The 16,047-nt window shown below is 37.8% G+C and overlaps 1 long non-coding RNA gene across 1 annotated transcript in view; it reads left to right on the top strand.

Annotated features, from left to right (window-relative positions):
- The window catches only part of LOC148224892 (uncharacterized), a 94,850-nt gene that overhangs the window by 62,357 nt on the left and 16,446 nt on the right, over positions 1–16,047 (top strand). The window contains exon 3 of the long non-coding RNA XR_015801990.1: positions 9,715–9,853. This is a non-coding gene — a long non-coding RNA (uncharacterized LOC148224892). The remainder of the gene's footprint in view (positions 1–9,714; positions 9,854–16,047) is intronic.

Genomic DNA, 16,047 nt, shown 5'->3' with positions numbered 1-16,047 from the left:
ATTATCAAATGAATTTTTGCACTGCCAAGTTAACTATTGCATTCAATTAAATATTTTTGACATTAAAAGTGTGCTACCGTAGCTCCCAAAAGATTACTAATTATAAGCACTAAAGCTCTGCAGTGATGGCAGTTCGACCAAACTGCACATAAGATACGTGTTAGATATCTCTGTAAGGATCGTAAGGAATGTCATTTGATTTCACTATACTTTGATGTTTTCTATAATTTATATTTTGTCCTTTTGCTTAAGGTTTCAAAGCCTACAAACCCAATAACGAAGGGATAAGGGAAGACAGAAAAATAAATTATATTGTTTCTATGGCATTAAATATAAGCCTGCTATCAGAGCTACATAGCACTAGTGAATTGTAATCAGGTACTTTGACTTAACACTGTTTTGTTTTATAATAAGAGTGGTTGCCATATGTTGGAAGTCCTATCTGTCTGTGTCTTAGGGGTTTCATACCTCTGTAACAAATCCAAAAACTCATTTTATAATACCTTAAATCTACCCATTGTAATGTAGCTCCACTAGCGTAAATCCACATCAAACTTTCCTCATGAATGTTGCTAGAAGATTACTTATATTATCACTGAAAGCAAGGGGAAGCATTGAATTAGGATGCAGAAGATAGAAGAAAAATAACTTTCACCAAACCTTCTTTTAATGCATAGTTTACAATTTTCTTTCATTCAGCATGAAACTGATTAAAAGCACATGGATGTCCCTCATAAAGAATGCTTTGCACAAATAGATGCATTGTTTAATATATTTACATCCTTGAATGCCTGGAATTTGAACTTTAATGCAGCAATGTAGCGGTTGTTGGAAAGGAACATATGGTATCCACTATACATTTATTTGAATATACAGTGCCTTCCTCTGCTGTCTCACTCTCTCCCAGTGGCATCCAAGGATTCCCACTGGAAGACCAGAGCCAGTTCCTGCAAACACTGCTGGCATAAGCTGTCAGGGACACCCTTCCTGCCCGTGTCACACCAGCAGGCAAACGGGGTCACACGCCCAGCGCCAAGAGCAGAGGTACAGGTGTGCTCAAACTCTACACTCACTACTTTATTTAGGTGAAAAATGAAGCACAAATAACATCTTTTAAAGGGGGAATGATAAATATTATTTGTGTTATTTGGGTTGTTTTTTTCAGTGCACATTTATCACAGATCAAGGCTATTTTTTAGTTCACTCTTTCTCAAATATCAGACTGACATTTTTCCATATGGCTCACTTACTGTGTCAAAATTAAAAGAAAGATAAAATTAATAGGAGAAGTACAACTACCTGAATGAAATTGGCATTCATTTAAAAGACCAAGGGGAGATTTTTAGATTAGTGAAATAAAATGCAAGGTCATTAAAAATGTTCAAAATTCCCCAAAAGCAGCTAAGAAGTTTAACCAAACGCTATATTTAGAAGTTTTATATTCCCAATGTTTGTCTTCTTATGCCAGTTTCAATACTGGTCTCTCTGCTGATCTCAGTGTAATTACTACTGACTGACAAATGCGAAAACGACAGAAGAATCAGGCTTTTTATATGATGTAAAAAGTATGTGAAAATTATATCATTGAAGGGCACTCAATTACTGCCTGTTAATAAATATTTTTCCCTTTCTGATTTTATTTTGATTTACTTTACAATCAAATGCAGACTATTCTAGTACACAATGCTTGCAGAATGAGCATCTTTTCATACCCTGAAAATCAAAATCTTTACAGTCACATTATGTTAACCAGATGTTCAGTTTTATAAATTGAGTTAGTGTAGAGCTACTAATCATTTCAGCCTTTAAATACTCAGGATAATAAAAAGAGCAATACTATTAACAGAATAGATTATTTGTTTTGATATGGAATGTTAAAATAAAATTAATGGAATAGGTTAAGTCAAAATGAAATTAGTTTTTTCTTTGGAGGCTTCATATAACTACATATGTGGATGTGTATGCATGTGGATATGAATTTCTGTGCCTAGACATATAAAAGTATAAATATATATGTATTTATAATCCCTCTGAAACAATCTCCTCTTTCTCCACTCTGCACAACAGCAAATTTTTCAGCAGGTTTCCAGTCCTAGCTAGACACGAGTTTATGTGCCTCTAAATGTGTGTCAGTTCTCTGCGAGGGCACAAGATGGGGGAGGGGGCTGCCTTTATATTGTTTTGTTTGGAAATTTATCCTTTGATCAGTTTGTACATAAATGCTAGTTTTATATTGAGGACCTTAACTTAGGAATAATTGAATAGCACCTAGCAGAAAGAAAATTTAGGTGAATATAAAGGAAAATAATCATATAACTTGTAATATTCCATTTGGCTGTAGCATGTTATACAAAAATTCAGAAAATGAAAAACTAGGCTATGTGCGACTTTTCAGGTACACAAGAGAATCTCAAAGTGGACAGTAGTAAGGTTTTCTTGGATGGAACAGGTGTTGATCACTCATTTTTTTGTTAAATTTTCCACAAATATATCACCCTCAGAATTGTATGAAATACATCTGAAGAGGTATTTTGGACAGAGGAGATAGGCTTAAGAGGAAGATATCTTCCAAAAACACATTGATGGTTCTCATAGTCAATAAGCACTGTTCAGAAGGGAGAGAACTGTTTATGAGCAATCCAAATGGCCATTATATTGACTTAATAAGACAATCCTGGAAGAAAGTACATTTTTTACATGAAAACAAATAATTTCAATTTAATAGGTTATTTATGTTTTGAATAATCCATTGATTTTAACTGCATCTGTATATATCCTGAGGTATCTTACTATATGAACTACAGCATAACATCCAGCCCTGTGTTCAGTAGAGACCAAAAAACCAGAGAAAAAACACTAAATTCAAAGGCCATAAATTTTAAGAACTTCGTTGCTTAGTGGAAAATACCTTATGATGGCCAACTTTTGAAGACAGTACAAAAACTTCTGCCATCTCTCAGCCAAGCAGAACCCTACAGTCCTTTCACAAATTAGCTGCACACATTATTTTTGTTTTAGTGTTAGTTTCTTTTAACTCACAGTTTGGATGAATAACACTATTTCTAGCTAGTGTGAATCTATTTCTGCAGGGCACCTCAAACACAAATCTGCTTTCGTCTAACCTGGTTTAATCAGGGTTTTCAAATCTCTTCTCTACAGCATCTGAATTGCTGCTAAACTTGCCGTGAGATCTTGCCAAACACGTACAAAAGAATCAAATTTCTGCTCAGATTCCTGTTCCCAGTGATTCAGTAGGAGTTTGGAATGCTAAAACACAGTGTCCACTACAAAATCAATGTCTCTTCCCATATCGTTAGACAGATGGACAGGCTGGCAGACAGGACCAGCCTGGTTTGGGGGCAGGGACCAAAATAACACGATCATATTTCAACTCATTGTTCAAGTTTAATGAGTTCTGCCATAGCTCCAGCACTAGAAGGTTATTGTGAGGGAAAAACAAAGGGACCCTTCTTTTGTCTTTCTTCTCAAACTATCAGGCCCCATTACTGAAAATTAAGGTTCAATAAAATCCGTATTCAGAGATAATTAGCGGACAGCTTTGTGGTGTGGTGGATAATATGACCAAAGTGCTGGTTCACAGCAGTGTGTGCTGAAGTGTGAAAGAGCAAGTTCTCCATTGCTGCTTCTGAGGTCATACCCCCTCATCCTGCATACAATGTGGCAGTCAAAATGCAGCATTCTTACCTGCTGTGATAAAAAATACACCAAAGCAAATAAATTATTTCAAACCCCCCCTCCCCCTCACAGTTTTTTTTTTTTTAAAACAAAGCTAGATCATTAGTAATAAACTATGACTTCATTAGAATGTCCCACATAACAGGATTACAGAGGAATGTGTCAATAACTGGCAAAGGTTTGTCTTTCATTAATTAACACTTTTGTATGAATACAAACTTGTTATCCTCACTTTTTATAGGTGAAATATTATCATTAAAATTAGGCCTTGGTTTAAAAAAAAATCTTGATGGTGTTAATTTGTACAAGTGAACATTTTCCAAATATTGTTTGGATTGGAAGAGAAACAAAATTTGAAATAAGACAGAGTTACAAGAAGATTACTTTTCTCTGCATTAAAGGAAAAGAAAGTTTCAGAGTTCTAATCTTTCATATAGATGTATATTGAAATGTACATATACAAATTTTCTTCATGTAGTAGAATATTTAAGGAAGTAACTAATTAAATATTTGTTCTGGCTTTGTTGCTTAACAGAAATGCACATTAACTACTTTAGCTTTGCTTTCCCATCTGTCACTAAGGAAACTCATAAGCTTAGGGAAAGTCTGTAATATTGCTCTGTTTATCCTGACACACAAAATTTCTCTGTGGACAAAGAGCAAAAAAGGAAATTCTACCTAAAAAAGTAGAGTATTTTCCTGAGGCAGAAGCACAATCATTTCTATTTTTACCAGTTTTACCTGGTAGCTATAAATGTAGCTTTTGGCATTACAGAGGTAATAACTGAAATATTCACCTGTGTAATGGAATCCTGGCTACAACTAAGTTCTCAGATGTTGATGTTGTTTCACCTTTGTCATTTTTATTTACAAGACAGATCCCATTAACTGAAGAATGTGCAAGTGCTTTAATCTCACCCTATATGAAAAATCGATGGGGTGATCTAAAATAACCTCTCTTTTTTGCAGTTCATAATATATTTTGTTTTGGACAGTTTGGATCAAAGTTCTGTGTACTATGAGACAAGGTCCCTTCTGTCATCAGTCCCAAAAGTATGAAACACTTATGTGAAACGATATCAAAAACCTGGCATTTTCTCACCTCTTTCCCAGCTGTTGCTGGAAAGGCTGGTACACTAATATTTAATGTGAGCTGTTCTCCAATACAGATGGGATTGTTGTTTTCCTAAATACTTTTTTATTTCACAATTACTGAAAAATAAGCATATTAAAAAAAAAAATAATAGGAAATATGAAATTCTGTTTTGTTCAGGAAAAGGCAGTATGTGGTGCTACTTTAAAAGCCTGTATGGAAATATCCAAAAGCAATGTTGGATTTGGGACTTGTTACCACAGAGACTTTCCATGAGCTTAAATTTGAAAAATGGCTTCAGATAATAATGAACTAAATAAAGGTCAATATTTTTCCACCAAAAAAAACCAAAATAGAAATAAATTAAAAAAAAAACCAGTCTTATTATTGGTGAGAAAAAGTAGGTCTCCATCTTCATTTTTCAGGAAGTGTGTCTGTAATTGTTTTTAGATTTTCAGACACTTGGGATTTTTTTAAAAAATACCATCTTGCTGAGGGAATATCTCAACACTCTGCAATACAAGGTGGAAACCCCACTGATCCTAAACCTGGAACTAGGTTTATTAACATTACATAAGAAAGCACTTTCATCTGTATTTCAGTGTGCGGTGAACTTAGTATGTAATTAGAAAAGGAGGATTAAGGTTGTATCTATATTAGCAAATAATTCAGTATGATGAGAGTAAATCAGTAGATCAAAGCAGTCAGTGCTGAAGCCCTGCATCCTGTGGTTGAAAGTTTTCACTTCAGGTTTAGTTTGATCTCCTGGTCTGAATGTCTTCATTGCACATGTGGCTCAAAGTCACCCGCTCAACATCCAAATGCTTACAGCAGCATTAGAGAATGTACCACACCAAGGGCACCTCTGAAGTGGAGAACATCACTTACTTTTATCTGAAATCCATCTTGAGAGCATCTAGTTTGCAGGAACCAAACTACACAGTCCAACAAAACAGAGCACAGTAACATGAGGAAACCGAAGGACTATGACTTCTGCAGTCTAGAAGTGCATTCTTGCTAGATGAACACAGAGTACAGAAATTCTTGGAATTTCAGTGACTTTCTGACTCCTGTGCAACCTCCTCAACAGTGTTATATGTAGCCACAAACTTTCTTTAAAGAAAGTCCTGCAGTTCCTTCTACTCCAGAGTAAGGAGTTAGACTGAAAACCCTCCTGCAGCATGCTGCAGATACTTCAGTAAACCCAGGACTTTCAGTTCATCTCCTTTAGAAATATACTAAAGAAAATATATCATACTATACATTGCGGTCTGCAGGCATGCTAAGTTTACCAGGGTATGTAAAAGTAAACTACAAAAAAAGAGATCAGCAATATTCTGCCACTTTATATTCTGCCAACTCAAGAGAGATTTCCTAGTGAGGAACAGCGAGGACCTTGTGAGTCCATGCACTACAAAACCACAAACCCTCTGTACAGTGCCATTCTGGAGACAGTCTCAGTGAGTTGTCATAGCCCTGTGACAAGCTGATAAGCCCTGTCAAGGAGTTCATAAATCATCAGTGATTATTAGCTCAGCACTGTCACTCCTCAAACTTAGATATCCTGCTTGTAGACCTGAGCAACTTCACCAGCAGTTATGTTGGCTGTCTTTACCCCTGTGGTGAAGATGTATCCACAGCCTCCTGTCAGTGCTTGAACCTCACCTTCCCCAAATCCTTAGGCAAATTAGATTATTCTGTCCTCTACTCTTTTTTTAGAGATTTCTTTCAAGCAATTTAAGCCAGGATATGCAATTGTTCCTTGTAACAGAATTTACTTGAGGACTGGTATTAACTGTACAGGATTTTGCTGTTTTGGCTAGTTTTTTTGTTTTTATTTTTGTTTTGGGGGGAATTTTGTTTGTTTTTTTTTGTTGATTCCTATAATACTTACTGACTTGTTTATTCCCCTGTAATACCTCCTAATATCAATGTGATGGCTTTAAAATTTTCCAGTCGCTGGGAGGGTCTGACATAGTTTGATGTTTCCATAATCCCAAGGTCTCACATCTGTAACTCAGTATGGGCAACTAGTTTGTGTGATAACACAATAAAGCTTGGGTAAATCAGAGCTGTGCTCCTCCTTGCAGTCAGTCATCTTTAGTTTATTTATTAATTATTTAAGAGTAAAATTTAGAAGCCAAGTCTCACTGTGATAAAAGCATTACCTAAAAAAAGAATTCATTCTGCATATCTTTTAAATATGAAGTGGGATTGACAGGTATTTTATCTAAGTGCTCTGAATACTGTAACATGCTATTCCAGAGTTTCTCAGTTACTCATTCATTTGAAGCCAGACAATTTTCATATGCTGAAAACAGAACGAAGGGAAGAAAATCAGGGTTCAAACCAAAGTCCTAAAAAGTCAACAGTGTTTTCAGAAAATCAGGTGCAGCCTCAGTTTTAAAATTAAATAAATTGCATTTAAAATGAATGCTGAAAAATACCTGGGTTTATAAATTTATTTTCTTCGAAAGGATGAAGAGGATTATGTATATATATGCACCTTAATTGTGGAACCAGGGTCTGCTTCCACAGTCCTGTCCCAAAGCTATGCTCCATAAGACAAGGTGCATTCTGGATCTATTCCCACCCACTCCCTACCCACCCTCCTTCCATGGCTCTTTCTTGCTTCCTGCAGAAAGCTAACTGAAAGCATACAGACTGGACTGAAGCCAAAGCAAAGTTAAGCCTCTTATTGATAATCACAACAGGATATCAACCTAATCTAGGGCTTAACCTATTATTTCAGTCAAGATTCCCCCTAAGAAATTTACAGGGTTTGCTGGATCTGGCTGAGATGGAGTTAATTTTCCCCACAGCAGCTCTCATAGTGCTGAGCTTTGTATTGGTAGCTAGAAAGGTGTTGGTAGCACACCTGTGTTTGGTCTACTCTTCAGCCAGGCTCCACAATATCAGGGCTATCTCTCCAACATTCCCCCTTCACCAGTCGACCAGGGTGGACAAAGTCTTGGGAAGGGACACTGGCCTGGACAGCAGATCCAAAGTGACCACAGGGAAAGTTCATTCTGTAGGATGTCTACTCAGCTAAGAGCGGGTAGGAAGAGCAGGGGGCATTGGGAGTGGGCATTTGTTATTGTGTTTGTCTTCCAGAGCAAGTGCTATGTATGCTGAAGTCCTATTTTGTGGGAAGTGTCCAGGTATTGTCTGCTGATGGGAAGCAAAAAATAAAACATTTTCCCTAGGTTCTGTGTGCAGCATTTGCTTTTTTTTTTATTAAAGTGCCTTTATCTGACCCAGAGGGTCTTTTACATTTTATTTTCCCCCTGCTTCATCCTGTTGAAGAGAGTAGTGATAGAGTGGCTGGTGGCCATCTATCCATGGCCAACTCAGCCCACAACTGATCCCAGAGCAGACCAGACTGAAACTGTAAAGTAATCAGGGTACACTTCTTCAGCCAAAACAGCTCTGTGGCAATTGTTCTGCTAGATACCTTCAGCTGAGGTATTATAGTCTTACTTTATAGTCGGTCTTTACAGCAAGAGTTTGGAGGCAATACTGCAAATATGTCAGTGCCTGGTTTGGCAGTGACAACTCACCTGTGCTATGATGCTCAGCTCCCTGCATTTTGGGCTGCAGGGAGGCAACACTAAATTAAATTCAGTCCTCTCTTCTTCATTAGCCAAGATGCTGCATTGTCCTGTATGCCATGGAGCAGCTCTCCACCAGAGGAGCACCTGACATATGGAGGGTCCATCCATCCTCCTGATACTTCACAGATGTTCATATGCCCCCAAACTACATCTGCTGAGTGCACACCTGGATCCCAAACATATGGCAGGTTTTGCCATTGTCACTGATCAGGTTTTCCCTACAAATATGTGGAGATATATCCCTAAAACTTAAGTTTTCAAGTGGGAAACGTCCTTTTTCTCTTGAGCCCCACTCATGAGTCTGCAGGATGAACTGGCAAGGCTCCCTGCAGCATCAGTCCTCCCAGTGCAAAAGGATATATGGAGTTTCCCTCATTTAGGAGAGGATCCTGGTACAACAAGAATGAAACTTCATTCACTTCAAGTTTTGACATTGCAACTCCAAAGGGTACAGATAAACTCTGATGTTAACCACACTTTAAGTAGTGCATAAAATCAATTCCTAGTGATCAATATTAATTTAATAATCCAGCAATCAGTTGCTATTAAAACAAGAAGAAAGCTAATTCCCTGGTTTTGAGTAAATTATACACCGTAAACACACCCTGAGAGAAGGAAATATTGTGTGGCTTCACTTTTCTTTAGCAGGAAGCCTGAATGATAAATGTGTCAGCCTCGTGGTATTAAAATTTTTAAAAATGATGGCAGGTAATGAAAGAATAATGTCTATCCCCTGTGATTACAGCCCACCCACCACCACAGTGTGCAGATGGCAGGTATCCCTTGCAAGCCTGGCACTTGCTTTCAGGCACTCAACTGCAGGGAGGCTACGAGTAACTGCAGTCCTTGCAGAACAGAGCTCTTCTGTAGGAGCTTTGGGAATTTGGTTATGTGAAAATGTAACAAAATTACCCTGTGAAGTCCTGAAAAAAAGGTAAGGAAAAAATAGCTAGGGAAATGGCTTGAGTTACTAAAAAATTTAATTTACTATGCATTAATTATTGGTTAATTAAGTATCTCTCTGAAAGTTTTGCTGGCATTCAGATCTTTGGTGGTTCTAATTACTTTTGCTCACTGACAGGATACGAGGATTTTGGAAAATCGAGGAAAACACCACCTTTGTACCATAGAATCTTCGTAGATATAATATAAAAAATAATTACCATTAGAATTTTGGTTTATTTAGAGGAAACTTAAAATTTGTAAAGAGATTTATTTTCTGATTAGTAATTAGTTCTTTAAATTCTTGTTTGAACTTCTGTAAAGAGTTTATTTCTACTTCTGTTTTTTTTGTTTTACATGTATATCAAGTGAGTATAAAAAGCACACCAAGGCCACAGTCATGCTCACCTAGTGCTGGAAGATCAACTGACTTTCTGATTGCCTGATTGGATCCTATGGAGTAACCTTTTCTCCTCAGAACCAGAGATGAAGGAAAGGAAGACAAAAGGTAATGTTTATAGCTATAAAATAAAATTAGCTGGAGAAAAGGAATAGCAGGTCACAGAGCTGTGATTGTGTCTCCCCTTGTCTGAGATGGCAGACATCATGAAGCTCTGAAACTGGTATCAGGTCTCATGTCATGTGATGATTGATTTTATGAAGGCTGGCAATAATTTAAAACAAAAGAGTGGCAAGTACTCTGCAGTGTCCTGACTGCTTTCCTGTAGATACAAAGGTATAAACGACAACATTCAATCTTGCAAGTTTTGACCTAACTTCATCATATTTCAAAATCACAGATAGAACTGGTGGCAATCCTCAGCATGAAGACAGTTCTCCTATGTATTTACACAACTGCCCTGACAGTATAGGTGGCCAATGAATAATTCCCTTTGGTTACCATGTAGAAACAAGTAAGTAAAAAAGTTCCTTAGGTGGGTTCAGTACCCTTGATAATCTTCCTTCATCCATAGTAAAAAAACCCTCAAAAATACAGTAATTCAAAAGTCAGTGGTATAAGGTTAACTTATTACATTCACTTAGAGATAAAGGGATCGAATTAAAAAAAGGGGGAATGAGAATATTAAATCAGTAGCTGATGCAGTGCAGAGTATCATTCCAGTTTGGAATATTCTATTTCTTGTGCAGCAGTTACTTAAAGTAAACATGGCAGTGTCAAGTTTCATTATATGGAGCTCTACACTATGTGTTTACTGCTCCATAACATTAGGGAAGCCTTCAAAAATCAGTACGAAGTCTACTTTGTCTGAATTCTTCAACTTGCCTGCCTGCATTTTTAGTTTATCAGGAGTTAATAGGTGGTCCAAGTAACATTTTCTCTATCAGACTCTTTAGAACAGATTTGGAAAGTTAAAGTTCCTTGGTGTGTGCTGCTGCATGGGTCTGTAGCCTTTTAAGGCCTATTTTTGTATTTTTAATAGGTCTGTGGGAATTCATGAAGAGTAATAATGATACCTGAAGCTCTGAGCAATGTGGCTGTGACATCTTGTAATATTAAAAAGATGGTAGCTTGTGAAAAACTGCACAAAACCAGAGACAACTGGTAAACAAGAAAGATGGAACTACAAAAAGTACTTACAACAGGTACCCTCTGAAACCTGAGCTCATGGGCTTCCTTCAAAGTATGAGTAAAAAGTCCTATTTTCAGTTGCAAAAACTCACTCCTAAATTATTTATTACTGAAAACAAGCAAATTTATCTTAAAATTTTTAACTTTCTAAAAAGCTTCTTTCTGAGATATCTGCATGATATGGGCTTAGCATTTATCTTTTATCTTTTATCATCTTCACTGGGCACAACAGAACTTGCGGTTTCTACATAAAGGTCATTAGTAGCCTGAAGGTCTATGCAAATCCTTCACACCAAACTCTAATAACATTAGAATGGAGTGAGTGATAAAAGAACTAAAGAAATGAAGATTAGAAGCTACTCTAAGTAAAAAAGGAGTGGGGGCTAGCAACCTGTCAATACAACGGTTTGACTGTGGATGGTCATAACTTGTGTGCTTTTATAGCTAAGTTCAGAGTTATCCTGAAGACCTGCAAAATCCTTCCAGGTGAGCATCAGAGAAGTTCAGTTTGGATTTTAGAACATTCCTTTCCTGATATGTTCCTGTGTCATTCTTTTCTGAAGACATTGACCATATGATGATATTCAAATGGCCAAGCGTTTACAATTTCCAGATCTGCCAAATAGCAAATCATCCTTTATAATTAAAGGTGACAAGCTGACAAGGAAAATGAATGTAAAATTGTATACGTATATGAATTTTTATGTCAGATTGCCGTCTGTGCACTTGTTTTTTCTTTGTCAATAGCCGAAGGCTCATTTCCCTGTACTAGAAGTGCATTTTATATCGAGGCCTTCAGACAGCTCCCCTTCGCCCTAGTGAATTTGCTGATTAATTTTGGATGCTCCTCTTAATTAACACCCCAAAGGAAGTCTAGATTTTCTAGCCTATATTCCATGTAAAACAAGTGAATCTGAAGAACAATGACCTAAGGAGACAGGCGCGCTGTGTCCGAATGACATTACAAGAACATTGAATATCTCACAAGTCAGGACCTGGTCAGGCAATGCCTAGGGAAAATGTAGGCCTTTAATCAGGGCAGAAATGAGATTCATATTAGTCCAATTTCATTTTCTTTATTGCTGACAAAGAGAGGCTGGGATGGATGCCACCTGACAGTTGAAACATGGTGCTCCTATGCAGGAACGGGTGCCTCTGGCCCTGATTAATAATTGGTACCATTTTGACTTGCGGGCAGATAAGTTGATGATGGATGAGAGAAAAAGAGTGAAGTGATTTATTATAAAATTAGGATAAAATAACGAACTGGCTAATTGCACACAAGCCTCATAAAATGTAGCTGTGGAGTCAGAAGTGCAATGCCAGGCAACAATAATTTCCACCTCACTTTTCACAATGAGATCTTAAAGCAAAAAATTATAGAGACAACTCTTACTTATGGAGCTGATATATGCAGAAAAAGCCTTGCCCATTCTTCTACTTCAAGCAAATAAACCACTAAGACTTATAGTTCAGTTTTTATTATTAATGTTGCACCAGAAAAGGGAACAGTAGAACTAAACAGGCCATGCTAAACCAACTGTTGCTTCTTTGTTAAGGCTAATAAAACCTTGTAATCCTGTAATTTCTTTGCATACTTTAGCAGGGTAAAAATATCTAAACATATGAAACTGAGATGCATGTACGTTAAAATCAAAATTCAATCAAAAAAATCAACTTGCAGGGCCTATTGGCACCTGTAGAAGTGTTCAGCTATCCTGGTAGGTATCATTTTTCTAGTTCACTTTTTGATGGTCTGAACTTCCAAACCTGTGCTCTGACAACTATATTAGAAGCTGAGTCATCTATTGCTTGCTATTTTATGCTGCATATGTCCAGCAGAGTACAACTGCAGATTAAAAAAGCATAAGCTAAAATAACCACTGGCTATCTGATAAAAATATTTATTTTGCTCTTATGAATCAATGTCATTATATTCTTTATTCTTTACAAAACAGATGTCCAATCTGCTCTAATTCCTTGAAAAGTTTTGCTACCAACAGCTCTAATCAACATCCAAGATATTTTTTTCTGCAACCTCAACTATTAAACAAGCTGAAATTACTAAATTAAATACAACTTCCAACAGTATTGTCCCAATAAGATGAGTTCAGTTATAAAACTTAAAATTAATGTAGCATGGGGAGCTAAAATTTAATTTTCATGTAATTGATTTCTATTCTAAGACAAAAATGTGGCAATTTCTCCTTATACTCCACAAAGTCTCCCATACTGAATTTGCCATGCAGATTAGGAGGCAGGATTTTCATATAATAATTTAAAAATTTATAATATTTAAAATTTAAAAATTAATTTTAAAAATTAATTTAAAAATTTATAATAATTTAAAAATGCTTTATTTTGGTCCAAAAGCCAAAATCATGCCTTAAGAGCATTAAACTTTTCCATATACCTAAAGAAAAATTAACATTACACATAATATCCTTTAAACAAATATTACGAGGTTTCATATCTGATCCACTCTTGAACGCCTACCATGACTGGCAATTTGGTTTTTTGGGAGGATTTAAGAAAAGTTAACCTGAATTAATTTCTAAAGTGAATTCTTAAACTCCTTCAATTCCACAGGAAACTGTGTTTCAAAATTTTAAGGTGTCTTTAGCATGACATAGCTTCATGAATTAGAGTAAACTGCATTAAGACTGTTTCCAAATGATAGTATCACCATTTACTTAAATTCTTTTAAACTCGTGTCCTGTTTTATCTGGATATGAGTCTAACCTCTTCAAGTGTACTCTATTCAAAAATCTTTTCACACTGATTCAATTAGAGTTTATTTGTGAAAAAAGCATATCCGGTGAAAGGTGATTTAACAAAAAAATTACATAAGCACCATCCTTTTTTGTCTGATTCCAAAATTATGAAATTTAGAATCATGTCTGTCAAAACCCAAAAGCTACATCCCATCATGACCATCAGAGCACAGACTTACGAAAAATGCATATTACTGTGAGAAAAGAGATAAGGGAGTAACACTGCCTGTGTTGTCCTTGGAAACTGCATTAATGTCTTCTCATCATCAATACCTACGTTCTGTCAATATCTCAGGCATTTGACAGTTTAGGGTAAAAGAAAATCATCTTAATTAACTGCAGTGCTTTTAAGATCACGAGGTAAATAACGCTACAAGGACTGACTTGTGCTCTGAGCTTCTGCTCTGTACTCGAGAAAGAGCAGCATGACTGGCTGTGACAAGGACTCTTCCAAAAGCCACATTGTAAGAGGAGTTCAGGCCATCATGTCCCTTGTCTGTATGAGGCTGGTGCCAGGCATGGACCAACTCCACATCTTTGCTACCTTGCCTCTGATATCTTTGCTACCACTGGGACTCACATGCCTAGCAGAGCTGAGGCTTGCCATTTCTTTATACTGCAAACGTGACAGCATTGGGGTAGCATCACTAATGTCTGGGAGGCTTGTGGCTGAAACAATAACATTATATCAAAGGTTAGGACAGCTGAACAATTACTTACAGATTATTGAAAGATATCTGAGAGCAGCTTTAAGATCAGAAGGGAAATTGAAGTCTACGTTCTCTGTAGAAATAAAATTGGAAAGACAAACGCCCAACTAGAACTCAATCTGCAACCACCATTGCAAAGGATTAAAAAAAAGTTTCTACAAATACATTGATAAGAAAAAAATAACCAAGAAGAGTCTGCATCCTTTTCTGGATGCAGATGGAACGCTGCCACCAAGGATGAGGAAAGGCCTTCTTTGTCTCAGTCTTTTACAAAAAAGATCAGTTATACTCAGGGTACTCAGCCTCCAAGCTGGTAGACAAGGATGGGGAGCAGACAAGACTCCCTGCAATCCAAAAGAAAGTAGTTAGTGAGCTGCTGTCCCACCTAGACATTCAGAGGTGTATGGGGCCAGGTGGGATCTGAGGGTATTGAGGAAGTTGGTGGACGAGCTCATCAAACCACTGCCTTTCACTTTTCCTCAGCCCTGGTTAACCAGGGAGGTCTCAGACTACTGGAAGATAGCCAGTGTAACCCCCATCTACAAAACAGTTGGAAGGAGAATCCAGGGAACTACAGACTTGTCAGTCTTACCAGGGAACAGATTATCTTGGGTACTCTCACAGGGCACATGCAGGACAGCCTGGGCTTCAGGCTCAGCCAACATGGGTTTATGAAAGGAAGGTCCTGCTTAGCCAATTTGATCTCAGGTGACTTGCCTAGTGGATGAAGGAAAGCCTGTGGATCTAAATCTACCTAAACTGTAGTAAAGTCTTTCGCACCGTTTCCCACAGCATTCTCCAGGAGAAATTGTCTGTTCACTGCTTGGGCAGGTGTACTGGGTTTACTGGGTAAAAAAATCACTGGGCCCAGACAGTGGTGGTGAATGATGCTACATGCAACTGGTGGCCAGTCAAAAGTGATGCTCCTGAGGACCCAGTTTTGGGGCCAGTACTTTAATATATTTTAATATCTAATAATGTTTAATACCTTTATCGATGATCTGGAGAAGAGAATCAAGTGCACTTTCAGTCACTTTGCAGGTGACACTAAGCTGAGCAGGAGCTTTGATTTGCTGAAGGGTGGGAAGGCTCTGCAGAGGGATCTGGAAAGACTGGATAGATGGGATGAGGCCAATTGTATGAGATTCAACAAGGTGAAGTTGCCCTTGGATCACTACAACCATGTGCTGTGCTATAGTCTGGGGCAGAGTGGCTGGGAAGCTGCTCATCAGAAAAAAAACTGGGAGTGCTGGTCAGCAGTGGCTGAACATAAGCCAAGAAGGCCAATGGCATCCTGGCCTGAATCAGCAATAGTGTGGCCAGCAGGACCAGGGCAGGGATTGTCCCCTGTACTCAGCACTGGTGAGGCCACACCTCGAGTCCTGTGTTCAGTTTTGGGCCCCTCAATTCACCTCACACTGAGGTGCTGGAGCATGTCCAGAGAAGGACAAAAGAGCTGGGAAAGGCTCTGTCACATCAGCCCTATGGCTGAGGGAGCTGAGGTTGTTTATCCTGGAGAAAAGGTGGCTCAGAGGAGACCTTATCTCTCTCTACAGCCGCCTGGAAGGTGCAGGTGGGGAGGTGCAGGTTTGTCCCTTCTTCCAGGCAGACAGCAATAGGACAAGAG

The sequence above is a fragment of the Sturnus vulgaris genome, chromosome 2 (genome assembly GCF_052056855.1).
Source record: "Sturnus vulgaris isolate bStuVul1 chromosome 2, bStuVul1.hap1, whole genome shotgun sequence".
Classification (NCBI taxonomy): Eukaryota; Metazoa; Chordata; class Aves; order Passeriformes; family Sturnidae; genus Sturnus; species Sturnus vulgaris.
This window is presented reverse-complemented; position numbering and strand designations above follow the sequence as displayed.